This window comes from Aphelocoma coerulescens, chromosome 11 (assembly GCF_041296385.1).
Source record: "Aphelocoma coerulescens isolate FSJ_1873_10779 chromosome 11, UR_Acoe_1.0, whole genome shotgun sequence".
Taxonomy (NCBI): Eukaryota; Metazoa; Chordata; class Aves; order Passeriformes; family Corvidae; genus Aphelocoma; species Aphelocoma coerulescens.
In genome coordinates this window covers 6,034,182-6,049,123 of record NC_091025.1, presented here as the reverse complement: position 1 = coordinate 6,049,123, position 14,942 = coordinate 6,034,182, and the positions used below count along the sequence as shown (strand labels likewise).

General features: G+C 38.7%; 1 protein-coding gene across 4 annotated transcripts in view; it reads left to right on the top strand.

The window, feature by feature from the left end:
* The window catches only part of WWOX (WW domain containing oxidoreductase), a 487,168-nt gene that overhangs the window by 321,311 nt on the left and 150,915 nt on the right, over window positions 1–14,942 (top strand). The gene's annotated exons all lie outside the window — the stretch shown is intronic.

The window sequence follows — 14,942 nt, the reverse complement described above, 5'->3', positions numbered from 1 at the left end:
AAACGCCATGTTAAAGTGGGATGAAATGAAATTAGAAAACAGAACAAGAAGCCTGATTGAAACTGTGTATGACAAGTGTTGTTTCTGCTTTTAAGAAACTCAAGAAATCAACCTTTTAGACCTTGCAAAGATCTCTGACTTCCCATGCCAAAGATGTTTTGCGAAATTGATGACTAAATTTGTCCAGGATTTGTATTTGAATTCTCAGAATGTTCATTGACAATCTGATTAATGGGTTATTTCCGTTTATCATCTATCTCGAGCTAGTTTTACAAAATATAGAGAAAGCATAATGTTCTGAAATGTGGTTACGTGACCAAAATGAAAGCATACGTGAACTGCAAAATCCTACGCCGTGGCTTCAGCCGTGTCCTTCCCGTAACGCTGGGCCCGTGCTGATTTACGAGAACACATCTACACACATGGACACACGTGAGAACTCGTGTGTGCTGGGCATCAGTGTTATTGCTGTTCTCCAAAAAAAAAAAGAAGCAATATGCTTTGCTTGAATTGTTTCCACGGTGATCATACATATTAGATTTGTGTTAACGTGCAATGTCCAGTTTGGAAACCATGTGTCAAGGTCTGATAAACTTGACAGAGGAAAAAACGGGGTTAAAAGAGATATAAGTACTACTACAGATAAAAGTAGTGAAAGAAGCCTGCAAAATGATTATTATTATTTTTAATGTATAGTTTTTGAATGAAAATTCAGTTGTGGATTGGTCTCGTAGGTGACCCTTTGTAAAGTTTGAATCTTTAGAGAGAGAGAGCAGTTTGCTGCTACCATTAATATTACTTTTTATTTTCACTGCACCCCTCTGTGGAAACAACTAATTATTGCCCTGGAAGCAGGTGTTGGTGTTCCTCCTTTTCATGCAGGGAGAGCAAGTAACAAACAGAGAGCAAAGACTCTCTCAACACTGGTGCTGGTGAGGTACTTGTGTCGCGTTTCAGAAAGTATTTCCAAACTCAGAAATGGGGCAAATGTTTCCAGCAGTGCTCCAAGGAACAAGAGTTTAGGGTGTTGAGGACACCAGGTGGGTGGCTTGGGAGGTACAAGGAGCTCACATCCTTGGAGATCCAAGCTGGGAGAACACTCCACTGGCTGTGGCTCCTCCAAGATAGTGCACGGGCTCGCAGGCATTTTTGGGGCAGTGGACAGTCCTCAGGGGGCAGGTGGAGGCTGACTTCACTCTTCTTGAGGTTTGGTGCGATGCTTTGGGCCACTGGAAAGCTGCAGGTGAGATGGAAAGGCCTTCCTCCACTTTGTCCTTAGAAGCCTTTCCGAGCCTAAGGACCAAAGGCGTGCGTAAATCCCCTCCACAGTTCTGCTGAGCTGGCCCAGTCTGTTCTGGTTGGGTTTTGTTCCAAGCTGTTTAAGCACCTCGTGTAGCCTCAGAAAGTTTGTCCTCACACAGAAGGAGCCCCCGATAGAAGCAGGGTGATGGGGGCTCCTACAAGATAACACAAATCTGTCCCAGTCGTCAGTGGGTCTGCTGCACTTCCCAGCTGACAGCACTAAAACATGGCCCCGCAGCGGCCCCTGTTTCCACAGCTGTGCAAACATCCTCAGGGACATTTTCAGTCAAGCCATGGAAAGTGCTGGTGGTTTGTACACCCCTGAAATGTGGCAAATGGGCTGGTGGCAGGGCGTGGTCACTGACAGAAAGAAAAGCAGGAAGGGAAGAAGTAATAGTGTCACTATTTTAAAGAGGATTATAAAATTGGAATGAAAAAAGATAACAAAAACTTAAAGAATTCTCTTGCTGTTACACTAAAGAACATGGAGAGGAGGAGACACTAACCAAACTACCCTTTCCTGCTCAACCAAAATGTATCTCTTTAAATTAGCTTGAATCCCTATGGGTCATCCTGTAAATACTCTTACCTCTCCCTTGGGCAGCTGTAGAGACTCAAGTCTGGTGTCCTTACAGGAAATGATGGACAGCAAAACTGTTTTAGGCCTTTAGGCAGATGCAAACCTTTAGTCATAAGAGAAAAAAAGGGGAAGTTTTCACTGACCTTCTGCTGGGAAGCCCTGCTGACACTGTGTCCCCAGGCATGGGGCATGAAGCCAAGCTGTGTTCCCGTGGGGGGATGGCCACACTCTCAGGGGGGATCTTTCCAAAATGGTGTGAGTGGCCAAGGACCAAAAGGAGCACTGCAGGGCAGACAAATGCCATCTGAACACCATCTTTGTGAGTTTAGTTAGGATACTTGCAGTGCCAGAAGTGAAGATGAACCAGTGTTGCTACACGAAAATTGTGTCTTCAGTGGGAAAAACACAGGTTATTTATTCCAACCCAAACCCTCCAGCTCCAAGGTAGTTTACTGCACACAGAGAGAGGAACAGCATGGATATAGAATGTTCTGTACTCTCCTGGCACTCGGGGAGAGCTGGGACTGGTGGCACCATATGGCCCATTTATAACCTGGGCTCTGGGAACCCTGAAGACCGTAAGAGGCCCCATTCCCCACAGGGCTCTGCCTTCTGAAAATGTGCCCAAAGCCAGCTCAGATCATGTCCACTAAGTCCCAGCAGGCAGGGGCAATACCCTCAGCACTGCAGTTATGGTAGGCAGCCTTTTTGCCTTCCCCTGAATATAGAAAAGGATTGTATTATGCATCAGAAACATGAAAAAAAACCCTCTGTTCATGCTGCAGAAATCATCAGTGGTGTGGCATAAAAGGTTTTAAAAAACCAGTATCTACCTACAGGATGCTTGGAAAATGGCCACAGACCCTTTTTGGTTTGATATTTTCTGCACTGACACCACTTTTTAAATTAACTTACTTTTTTTTTTTTTTTTACTTTTTTTTCTCCCCTTAGTATTCAACATCTCCAATTTTAAAGTTTAAATAGATCTATACTTTCCCGAAGGACTTATGTGCAAACTAATATTAAGATTAAAATCTTTTATGTTTGTTCTGTAGCTTGAAACAAAAAACTAGTGCATAGTCTGTTTTATCCCACTGGCTCTCTAAGGTTCAGGTATTAACATAAATACAGCCCATTAACACTTGTTCCTCTCTGTCAGGACATAAATTAAGTCTGCAGGTGTTCCATGAAGCTTTACCCTTGGTACTAATTAAGCCTTGATAATTAGGTTTGTTAAATTCAGGCCTTTAAGCTTATATTCCCTCTTTGGGTTGCCAAAATGGGGATTTGCAATATACAGGGCCTGTTTTTGCTGGTTTTCTATTTTTTATTTTATTTTATTTTGACTTTTTTTTCAACAAAACTGCAGTTGTGATAAACTCTCCTTTACTTAGATGGTTAAAGATTCAAAACCTGTGAAGAACTTGGATATCAGCTTATATTTACATCAGAACATTTTCTTTTGCTGGCTTTTTTGGCAGAATGCAGTCATTGTAGTGGAAAGTTTCCAGTCCATATGTTAAACACACAGATGCTTCAACTAGATAAATGGTTGCAGTTCCAAGTGAAATATCATTCAGAAATGTACAAGCGGAGATCCTAAAATGATAATATTAAAAAATACTTTTAAAAACAATAGAAGTTTAATTTAGCAAGTGTATCCCATGTAGTAATATGATTTTCCTTGCAGAGAAAACAGTATAGATAAAAATTCTAATACCTTTAATTTTTGTCAAGTGTTTTAGAAGGTTCTGTTCCTAGGTCATATGGTCTCAGTGCTAAATAAAAATAATAACTGAAGAAATCTGGTTCAAAGGGATCCTCCTGGGAGGAGGGTTATTTGTAACACATACACAGAACATTAAATAGTCTAATCAAAATGGATTTTCTTGCCAGTTAATCTCTTCTCTTTTGTTTCTCCATAAATATATAGCCCATCAGATCAAATGTTTGATAAATGTCATTTTTCATCTAGAATAAATGAAACCACAGCTACAACTCTATTAGAGGCACTTTTCACATTATTCATTGCAATCACGCCAACTTGATGCTAATACGTTTAATGTTTTTTTAAAATCCATGGGATATTAATTAAAATAATATTTTAAATCAAAACATTGTTTTCTAAAAAAATAAAAATTAAATAAATTAATTAATAAATGCCATTAGAGACTTTCACCCACATTAGATTCTCATCCTTCATTTTATTTAGTGTTTTATTGACCAGAAAGCCACAATTAATCATTTTTGGGCAAGAGCTTTGTTTTGGGTGAGCAAAAGCATTTTATTCAGATGTAGTACATAAACATGCACTCAGTTTAAGATGCCTAGTATTATTTTTAAATATTATTCTTATATTTAATAAGACATTGTTTAAAGTTTGGAAAAAACCCTTCAGTTAACTTTCTTGGAAGAATAAAAATTAATTAGGGTGAATATTTAGACCCTGCTGTAAAAAGGATTTAATACAGAATGGCAGGAAATAAGAATTAGGATGTTGAAAGAATATCTTTCCAGTATCCAGTGTGGCATTCAGATTGTTGTTCCTTGGAATGGCTCAGCTATGAAAGAACCCCGCTGAAGGAGAGAAAAGGCAAAATATATCACGATTATCATTAAAAGGCGTCACTTCTTATTGCAGAAAATACTAATCTCACCTTGTAATTTACAACATTTCTATATTTATAATGAGAAATAGCATGATACATAGCATATTTCATAGTAACAGTGTCCTAAATACTGAATTAATTGGCAGATTTTTAATGGTGGCCCCATTGAGGCGTATAACGATTGACAAAATACTGTAGGAGAGAGTATACTTGATAGATTCCACTTATTAATAGGTCAAAGTCATTAGGGAGATAATGTATGAGAGGAGCTCTATTCAACCCCACAATGTTTTGACTTTTTAGAAAAAAAGGAGCCTGTGAGCTGGGCTGTTGGAGTCCAAGCCTGTATTAGAACATAGAGTTTTTTGAATTAATAATGCTTTTGTGTCTGCAGCGTTTTCCATGTCAAGAGGGGAGAAAGATTTTGGTTTGGTTATATAATTATTGCACTCTTTTTAAGGGTTTGGCCTCCAACTGCCAGATGTAAATCTGAAAGTTGTTGGAAGTATAAAATAAATTTCTTCTTGCTTATGTGCACCAGCTTGGCTTCAATGTTCACATTTGTGCTTCTAAATCTTCCTTTGTTAGGGATTCAGGAGGCTTTGTGTGTTATTAGGAGGTTGCAGTTTCTGCATTTATAGGAAAACGGTGCTTTCCCTTTTTCATGCCCCCCATCCTGTGTTCTGGTTTGGAAAAACCTAGAAAAGGTCCCAAGACTTTGCTGAGGCATGGCCTGTGCCTGAGTGAGGGCCATCAGACATTCACACACCCCCCTTCTACACAATAACTGGCCTTTCCTATTATATTACTGAAAATGTTATTAACGAAGCCAGGAGTCATTGCTGATTAAAACCCTCAAGGACAAAGATATGACAACTTAGTTCTTTATAGTGAAGTCCTGCACTGTACATTGTGCAGCTCCATGTGGGAAAGGAGGCTGCTGCAAGGGCTAAAAGGTGGATGGAAAGCTGGGGGTTAAGGCATTTCAAAATGTCAGGCAGCTTGTTATATTGCAGTACATCATTCTGTCCCTTGAGACTTCTGCTGAGGCCTAGGCCAAAGCTATATAGAGAGCAGAAAATTTGACACGAGCTTCCAAATTTTCGCTTTAGCTCTCTTGGGCTGCAACCCATATGCCATGGTTAAACCATCAGGCTTTGCTCCACTGAGACCTCAGGACAAAGCAACTCAGTATTTCCTTTTCAGTGAAAGTGACTGCTTGTTTCCCTAGCAGAAATCCATTCTCCCACCCACTGTCTTCTTAGAATGAAAATAGCTTCTTTTTTTTCCCCTAAGTAAGAGTTTGTCTTGAATTGCATGCCTCTTGTTTTTCTGTCCTTAACTTCTCAACAGCTCTAGTGGAACCCAACAGTAGATTTTAATGAATTATAAAAAGACATTGGTGTTTGGATTATGCATTTGTTGTGTTTTCCAGAGGTGTATAGTCACATCTGAAGCAGAAATAGCATTCATGGACATTCCTCCAAACCCCACGTTGTTAGTTTCGTTGCAACATATGCCTGAAGTGTAGGAGAGTGAATTCTAAATTTAGAAATCCAGGCTTTTGCATCACAAAAACCCCCTCATTCAGAACCCTATTTATGAGGGCAATCACTTTTCCCATGAATTCTCAGTCTCACATGATCAGTAGCTCATTACTAAACAATGCAAATATACGAGATTCCAGCCTAGTGAAAGTGCAGTGAAATCACAGCCCACGTTTTCAGTCCTGCACATGGAACCAAACACATTGAGGTTTCTGTTGTCATGTAATAGCATGATAATTTATTATTCCCACTGCATGTATCACAGTTGTGCAAGAGAAGCAGAACATGCCAAAATTGCTATTTGTGAGAAATTGAGTTATGGCCAAGTGTAGTTAAACGCTGGGGCCAGAACCTCATCTCACTTTCCATAAAGCTGTCCTGACAAGCAGCTGAGGATTTTCACAGTGTTAGAAAGTTTCTGGAGCTCTGGATGCTCTGGAGCTGGCAGCCTGCTCTTGTAGCCCCCTGTGCATGCCTGGGTCAGGTATAGCACCTAAAAACCTCCTCAAACTTGTCTGGGACCCAGGCCAGGTGGAATGATGAAGAGGACTGTGGGGGTACCTATGCCTCATGAATTCTTGCATCAAACATAACTTGGCAAAAAAACCCCCAGATCTATGCTCTGCTAAACTGTTTTACTATCCTCATGTCTTCCAGCCTGGCTAAACTCAGCATATTTGGGTAATTTTTTATTTCTTCTTTTTCTCTAAAGGATATTTGCATGAGCATGTGTAAGAAAGAGAAAGACCAAATGGCTTACATGCTTGTTTTCTTCTCCAAGTTTATCCTAGCATTATTATTATTGCTCTTATTACCCCTATAAATTAAACATTATTTGACAAGTACTAGTGTTGGTGTTTGCATGTAAAGAGTATGGAGATTTCAGAAAAGACCTATGAGAATGATGAGAACTTTTATCCCAAAGCAGAAGAATAAAGCAGCACTGTCTTTGTGAGGAAAAGATGAAGATATTCCTTGCTTGGAGAAAACTTCTGCTAGAAAAGGACTTTTAATCTAGTAGGAGGAGATAAAGTGACTGGGCTGAAACTACACAAATTGTAGCTGTAAAATTAAAAAAAAAAAAGAAAAAAATGAAAAAGTGCAATTAAGCACTGTAACAACTTGCCAGGGAGTGTAGTGACTTCTCCATCACTTGAAGTCTTTAAATCAAGATTGAATGTCTTTCTAAAAGATACTGGTTGTAGCTCAACCAGAAGTTATGAGCCATGGGCTGGATGCAGGAATCCCTTGGCTAAATTCTGTTAAACAGAAGGTCATAGTAGATGATCATAATGATCCCTTTTAGCCTTTAAATCTATTACTCCATTAATCTACTCCAGCCATGAAAGTGTCATTTGCCCACACAAATTTCGGATCTTCTGAGCTTGCCCACATTTCAATGAACCAGCTTGGATGGAGGCTGCTCCGAAAATGTGTGCACAGCTCCTTCTGCTGAACAGCTGCTTTAATGCCAAACTGGAATGTTTTCTTCTTAAAACTTTATTCCCCAGAGGAGTGGGCTGCCTATTTGTGTGATATAAATGTGTGTTGTGTTTTCTTCTTAGGCACTGTAGCTGAGGTACATAAACCTGTAGAGTTTAAATCACAGAAGGAGCCATTTATAATTCTTGTTCATTTTGTACACAAATCCATGTGATTCCATTAGATATGCAGCACAGCCTGTTATACAGTAGTGAATGGAGATCAAGCACTTCTGTTTACCTATGAAATTGCCTATTAAAATTACAATAACCACCATAAAAATGACTTTTTTATGTCTCTCCTTTGAGAGGAAGTTTCAATTTACTGGTTCATGTGAAAATATCTTGCAAGTAATTGTAAATATTTTAGGTAGATTTACTCTGATATTAGTTGATGTGTCAAATTCATTGAAAAAAAATGATCTACTGAAATGTTAAAGAGACACAATCAAGTTGAAATCTATTCAATTATTTAAAAAGGGGGATTTCATTTAATATTCTGTACTAGTATAGAGCTCCTCCTTACAAATTGTTATGTAAATCCAGGTTTGAAACTTGAATGTTCCTTTTTACTTATATTTTTCAAAAGACTCATAAAAATCATGAAGATAGTGGAAATGGTGGAATTATCAGTAGACAGAGGGCCTTATCTTTGACTGGTTTGAACCAACAGGGTTCTTCAACATTTGTGACTCCAGTCCAAGGCAGTCACTAATTAATCAAAGTTAAAGCCAAGCTGCATGGGAGAAGGGGCTTTCTCTTTCTACCACTGTGCCTTGGATCACCTGAAACTTTCCATCAGGCTGTATAAAAGAGATCTCAGGTTAACTTTTGACCAATATTACAGGATTTGTGTGCAAATTTTACTTTCTGATCCAGTTCACAAATCAGTGGTGCTGCCTTCCCTGCCCTGGAAAGACCCCAGTCCGTGTGGCAGATCCATACACTCAGAACCCAAATGAGCCAAGGTGAAAGCCAGGCAAAGACAGCAGGGCTGACTCCTGGATAATCTGTTGAGCCTGATGCCTGGGAAGATGCAGGTGAATCTTCCTTAGTTTTAGGGTTCTCACGTTTGCCAGCTTTTCTAGCTGGTTGGCTTTTTGGTTGGTTTTTTTATGGTGTTAGCTGGAAAGAAAGCAGTTTCCAAAGATGAGCCAGTCAGAGGCTGAAGGAGAGGGAGGTTTGGGGTGTGTTGCAGTGGTTTTGGGAACCTGCCCTCTGGTGAAGAGCCTTCTGTGGTTTGTTTGGCCCTTTTCCATCTGCTTCGGGCTACCTCAGAGGATAAAACCACCAGAGAAGGGCCTATGTCTTTTCTGGAAAAGATGCTCAGAGCCTTGAATGTTGTTTTGAGGAGATCCATGTTCTCTGTGCCAAAATAAGGCCTTTTTCACTCACTTTTTATGGGGAGCACTTAGTCAAGGTGCAGCCTAGGGGCCTGTTTTGTGAGGAACCGAAGTGTTCCTACCTCATCTTGTGGGAGTAGAGAAGGATGAGTAAAGAGGGAGGTCTGCACCTCTTAGAGCAGAAGGTCTACGTGTACCCAAGACATTGGGTTTTTGGTGCCAACTCAGATGGAAGAAAGCCACTGCTCTTTGTGGGTGCTCCTGGATGTTTTTCTTATAGGACCTATTGATGAGGCTTTTTCTTTTTCTGAAATTCAGCAATTTCATAATATGAACTAATGTTTTGAGTGGTGTTCACTCAGCTCCTGGAGGACCTGAAGGTGTGTGGCCTCTTTTCTGAGGAGAGTCAGTGTCATTTGGTGCCTTCTTTAAGGATGTGGGTGTTTGTGGAGGAAAGGACATATGCTGCCACTAAAAATTACATGGATAAAATTCAGACTGTTTCTTACAGTAGCCTCCCAGAGATGTGTGCTCACTGTTCAGCTGTTAAGATTGTTATTAAACTTTATGGACCATAAACCCCATGGAAACAAGGAAAGTGAACAACTATGCTATTACAATAGTGTCAAAACAGGAGACATATTTCATAGCTTCAAAACTGTGAGCCTGCCTCCATGAAGCATTTCAGCCCTGGTGGACTGCCTCAAACTAGTGTTTATTTAATCTCTAAATTAAATGCAATGTTGCTAATACATAAAGCCTGAAAAAATATGTTCCTTTAAGTTTAAAGTTCAGTTTCATAAATCTAGCTTTGCAGACTGCCTTCTGAAATGGGAGTTGATTTTTTTTTTTTTAATTTAATTTAAATATTTGTCAGACATCCATCATCTCTTAATATTTCCTGTCATGGGGATCTACTTAATTCCAAACTAAATCCATCTTGATTTCCACTAAATACCCCGACTTGCTCAGTACAACAACAGCCTCCTGATTAGGGGAGACAGACAAACAAGGGGGTGAAAACATCCTTGACACACACTTGGAGGGTGGCAGGAGGAAAAGCAGAGATGCCAAGTGCAGCCTGACTCAACAGGACAATGTATTTACTTTCCCTTTATTTTGGGAAAGGAGCTGTCAAGCTCTGTGTGTAAGTGTGGTTTATTTAACATGTTAGCAGACCTGTCCCTTGTATGTATATATTTGCCTTTCAGTGTCCTCCTGAAAATTGCTTTTGACTTGGCCAAGTTACAACCGTTTAAATACCATCTTTCATGTAGGCACAGGAAATTTCCAACAACAGCACTTGAAAAAAATCCCCCAAACTCACATTGCAATATTTTAAAGACTGGGGAGCATGTATACCTGTAAGGTTTTCTGTATTTTTTTAACCTCTTTGGTGGTGGGAAAGCCATCCATTCCCATTTCCCAGGGATTATTAGCTCCATCCTAACTAATGGAATATTTAAATGTAGGTGAAAGTACTGAAAGTACTCTCTGTTGTGATATTCTTGACCTAAAGACAAAGTGAAGATGCAGTGATGTTTGATTTTTTTTTAAATTTTTTTTTTCTATTAAAAGGTAAATTCCTTCAGTTTGATTTTCTTTTTTTTTTTCTCAAAGAGAGGCTGATGTAGCAAAGTGAGAATGCAGTAGGAGACCAAAGAAATAAAGGTGATATAACTGAAACTTTGTCCTGGGGTAGAAATTACTTATCAGACACTATCATATCATGTGATATTGATGGTTTCTCTGTGATTTGTGGATAGCTGCTCTGTTGAACAGTTTTTGTTTCTTTTTTTTTTTTCAATATCTATTTGGTGTTTGTTTGTTTTTTCACTCAAGCATCCGAAAGAGATTTCAGGATCGGAAAATAGATAATCAAGTTTAAAAAATAATGACTAATACATTTCATAGGAATGGAAACTTAATAGTTCTTCTTTCCCTTCCTATAATGCTGATTATTAAAAAGGCAGCTTCAGTATGACCTGTGCCTCCTCCTACACACTCACTTTCCTTTTTTCTACAGCCTGCTAATGACTATCGCTGTAATTGTCAGGTGCTGCTGATCATAGGAAAGGAATTTATTCCATGCTGCTGTTTATTCTGGGTCTATAAAGCTGATATTCCTATGATTCTCCTATCTGAGCTGATTAATTGCCACCAAATTAGGCACTGTGCTTTGCAGGAATTTAACCTATTGTTTTCTATTCGTGGCAAACGTGTTAATGCTGGTGAGGAAAATTTGTCACCCGTGTGTTATCCTGGCTTGTTGCTCCTCAAATGTGATCCCCTGAGTAGGGTTTAAAATGTTCTTAGCCTGCAAATGTAAACAGTTTTTCATGTGATTGGGATGTTATTTTTCCTAAGCACCTTGCTAAGTGTACATTGATAGCATTGCATGTAAACTGACCTATACAGTGCTTGCTAGCAATGACATTATTTATTTCAATTTATTGGGAGCTATTTTTTAAAAAAATGACAATATTATCCTGTGAATCCTTTCTGAGAGAATTGTTTGTAAACTTGCCAGGAGAAATTAATGTAGAAAACACTTGTAACCTATTCCACTGTGAAAATCAGAGGGGGAAATGAGCTGAGTGATATATCTATATGTTTATGCATATAGATATACACTTTTTTAAACTAGGTCAACAATTCATATGAAAATGTCCATGCCAAAAGAGTTTCTATGCCAGGAAGACTTGTGTGCTTCCCCAGAAGACTTGTGTTCTTCCCCAAGTGCTTCTATTGTAAAATGTCTTGTTCCTTAAGTGGGCATTATGTTACTGTATTTTATAGGTACCTTCCCAAAAGAAATTTAATTACATCATCATTTTAGATGCTCAGAATAAGCTGCACAGTATACAGTTCCCAAAAAGTGAATTCATTTTTAATGTGCCATCTGTTGCTGCAATACAATACGAAGATAAATAGTTGAAAAAGAGAAAGAGAATTGACAAGAAAGAGAAATGGGTTTTGATTTGCCCTTTCATCGCACACATAAAACAACATAAGCTCAATCAATGCACAGAAATGAAAGCTAATACATAATAGCCGTTGGTCCTGAATTTTCCCCACCAATTGTTTCAAGTCCTAATTAAGAAAGAGGAGATCTGAGTTAGTGCAGCTCCTGCTGCCTGCCCAGACTCAGCTGTGCCACGTCAGGCTCTTGGCAGCAGATATTGAGGGCTGAGGGCTCTCCCACCCTGCTGGAGGTGGGCTGGGGTGTGATGGCTCCATGTCTTGGCAAAGGGGAGAACAAACATCCAAACTCATAAAAGCCCATGCCAGGAAGGTTTAATCAGTGCTTTTCACGAAAGGGATATTGATGGATAGTTTGGGATCCTTTACCAGAGAGATCCCCCGCTCTAATGTCATGCTTTTAGACAGCTTCAAGCTGTGATTAATATTTAGCAAAGTGATATATGGGGAGGTTTGAAAGGTGAGGTTATTTACTATGTATAATTAGCTAGGGCTATTATTTGTAAAAGACATTTTGTGGATTCTAGATGTGAGTACCAAAGCCTGGTAAGAGGGTTTTATTACTTATAGAGATCAGTTAGTATCAAAAAAGATGTTCTGTAAAGCCCATTATTCAAATCCTTGAAAAGAAATATTGAATGAAATTACGAGCATAAAGCCTTTCTTCTTCAGGGACACGTGCTTTCATGAAGATTTTCTGGTGAGATAAGATTGTCTATTCCTCCCCTTCCCTTCCATCCTTGTGTTCAAAATGAACTACATTTCGGAGACATCTGTGTGTAGGCTCTCAAAGCTTTAAAGGAACAACAGGGTAAGGAAATGAGCATTGTTAGCTCAGTGAAATAAATTCTACCTGACACTTTAGGGTGACATTGTCTTGTTTCAACAGAAGGAGATTAAAGAAAGAAATTGTGTCTTTCCTATGATAGGAAATATCCCTTTATTATCCAGACCCAGAGTATATATTAAAAAATAATAATAATAATAAAAAATGTGCTGCTTTTCCCAGAATGCTGAAGTGCCATGTTGAGAAGTGTGAAAAATGGTTTAAATAAAGCACTCGGTATGTGAACATGTCCTCTCTTATCAGCATGTACTTTTTAGGGTCAAGTGATAAAAGAGTCAGATACATAGAATTTGGTCTGTTTGGAGGTTCCCCTCTTCCTCTGGGAGCTAAACACTTCAGACAGCTGGAGACTCCTCAAATAACTCAAGACAGAGCTTGTGGTTTTTGTCTTACTATAGCACAAAAAACAAACAAGCAAAACCCCCAAAAAGAGACAATCCCTGAAGTATTATGAGGCTGACTATGGGTAAAGAGGGAAGCAGTTATTTTTCTATGGATATTGTGGTAAAATTAGGTAATTGGAAGGGGTTTTTGTGCCTGATTTAAAAAGGTTTAGAGCAGTTCTCCTCTCAAGGAGCTCTTAAAATCAAAAGACCCTTTGGGCATCTGCTGCATAAGTACATTTTAGCATGGCCTTGATAAACTGTATGCAAATTTCTGTGGAGCACTCTCAGCTTATTGGTCTCTCTTCCATTTAGTGTATAGCAGTCAGATTTTAGGAATTCAGCAAATCTGGTAAATTCAATGATATACATGATATAGATATGTATAAATACATATATGATTTAAATTTAATGGTGTGATAAAAGTCTGGGCTCCCATCAGGGCTCCATCCCACTAATCTTCATGATTCCTTCTTTGAAAGTTTGTTCTAGGAAGAAAAAGAAGGAGAGATGGTGTTGGTGATGCTTTGTCTTGCCTTTATTACATCTGTAAATCCTTCTATGCTGATCATGACAGTAATTCCAAAGAGCACTTTCTGAATTCTGTACTGAAATACGTGTGGGAATAATGGAGTTTTGTTGTGTCTGATCTCAGGTTGGCTTTATTATGCAAAACCAGTGAGCAGCTTCTAGTGCTCAGAGAAATCCTGGTGGAACATATTAACAAAAGCTTGTACAATTACTCTTTACTGACTGTCAAACGACGCTAGACTTGTTCTCAGTTACGGGGAACATGGTTTAGTTTTGTCTCATGCTGTTGTTATTTAATTGTGGGAAAAAGAAGTTTTGCTTCATACCTGCTGTCAGTCTCGTTCATATTCTCCTCCTTGTTTCCCTTACCTTCTTTCTTTCCCCTTTTGTTTTCATGCAGTTTTCCAAATCTGACTAGCAATCATTACAGCTTGAGAAACAGGCCATTGTTTCCACCCAAAATTCGCATTTATCTCCACTTAAACCCTTTTTAGCAGAGGGGTAATAAAAGAAGGCAATTCAATAATTTTTGAAGAATTATGCTTTTTTTTTTTTTTTTTAATTTAAAGCAAGGATTTTTTTTTTTTTAAACTTTATAATGAGGATGTGTAGGTCTGCAGGAAAACCACTGCTTTTTGAACAGACATCTACAGAAATGTGCTGTATTGAAATGCCACATTCAGGAGGCAAAATAACCTCATTTGTTTTACTTCTTTTCTTCAGTGATTAACACTGTTGCTGAAAGTTCTAGTTTAATTCTTGCTGTTTGAATTTCAGAAGAGTTTGAAAGTATTTATCAAGGTTTAGACAGAACTAGAAGTTTGAGAAACAGCCTTAAGAAAGTATTTACATAATTTATGAATTCTTTATTTTTTTGCTGTGCAGACATTAATAGACTGAACAAAATAGGTCTGTTTAGTATCAAATCATTCAGTCCAATTTAGGTACTAGAAAGATTATTTATAAAATGAGAATTAATGTTTGCATCTTGATTTCTGGTGGTTTTTTTCTCCCCTGCCCTTTCTTCTGGCAGGGGGCAGCAGGCAGGTATGTCTTTATTTCAACTTTATGCCCTCGATGGAGAGAGCATGACTATATCCAATGTTCACATTTAGGGAGTGATGAAAAGCCTTTATGACAAATCTCCGCTTTCTAAGACATAGGCACAGAAAAATATATGTGTTGGTTTGGTTTTTTTTTAAACCCCCCTCTTTTTTAAATTTTTTTTTTCCAGAGGACAGCTTAGTGCAGAGCCTAGGTTTTAAAGATGAGGCTTTTGTGTGTATGTGGTGGTGTTTTGCTCTAAGGAGACTTGGGAGGCAAATATGATAAAGGAG